This window comes from Chrysochloris asiatica, unplaced genomic scaffold, assembly GCF_000296735.1.
Source record: "Chrysochloris asiatica unplaced genomic scaffold, ChrAsi1.0 scaffold00133, whole genome shotgun sequence".
NCBI lineage: Eukaryota > Metazoa > Chordata > Mammalia > Afrosoricida > Chrysochloridae > Chrysochloris > Chrysochloris asiatica.
Window position 1 is genome coordinate 1489285 of NW_006408651.1, and position 1037 is coordinate 1490321.

Sequence of the window (1037 nt, forward strand, 5' to 3'; positions counted from 1 at the left end):
AACCTTGTGCTTATCCTACAGAGCCACCTGTTCCTTGGGGTGTGTGTGTGGTGTGGGCGGTGTACCCCTTTGTTTGTTTGAATGACTGTATGTTCCTGAGTGTTTAGGTGTACACACACCCCCCAAAATAAACAACCCCAACACACACAAAGCAAATACCATTGAATGATGATGCATGGAGGGGACTGTAATCATTGCAACGAAACGAAATACGATAGGATGTTCTCCTATGTAAGCTATCACTCAATTCACAATAAAAACTGGGGGGGGTGGGATTCTTCAGAAATTAGTTCATTTTAAAATTTATGTGCCATCATAAATTGTTACTGGAATGAATGATATAAAAGAAACATATCTAACATTGCTCTGCTGAAATATGTTAAAATGACCATTAAGATAAATATCTACAAAATCTTTACTGGGATTTGAGGGGATGTCTTGGTTCAGAATGCCAAGAAAAACCAGTAGTTCATCTATACTTTTTAAACTGTACAGGAACGAGATTTTAAAATCAAAATAATACAGAGAAATACACATTTTTATAAAAAAATATATTCATTCATGGATTCAGTCAGCATTTATTAGTATCCATACAGGGTCGAAGATGAGTTGGAACTGACTTGAGGGCACTTAACAACAACATTGTTGACTTAAGGAGCTCTGGTGGCGCAGTGGGGTAGGTGTGGATGGCTAATCTCAAGATTGGTGGTTCAAACCCACCAGTTACTTAATGAAAGCAGGATAATGCTGTCTAATCTCATAGAGATTTAAAGACTCAGAAATCCTATGTAGGGTCACTAAGAGTTGGAATCGGCTTGAAAAAAGTGTTTTTTTGTTGTTGTTTACTATTGACTTAGTACAAAACTCCGAAATGTTATTGAAAGTGAGGAGAGTCAGAAAGAGAAGGAAGATACCAAAGAAATGGGCTGTCAAATTCTTGTGACGGGAAGAGTTTAAACACTGAGTAAGGAGCTCTGGTAGCGTAGTGGTTACGAATCGGGCTGCGAACCTTAAGGTCAGCGGTTCGAAACTACCAG

General features: G+C 38.5%; 1 protein-coding gene across 1 annotated transcript in view; it reads right to left on the reverse strand.

Annotated features, from left to right (window-relative positions):
* GPATCH2 (G patch domain containing 2) overlaps positions 1-1037 on the reverse strand; it is a 226566-nt gene that overhangs the window by 31902 nt on the left and 193627 nt on the right. The window lies entirely within an intron of this gene.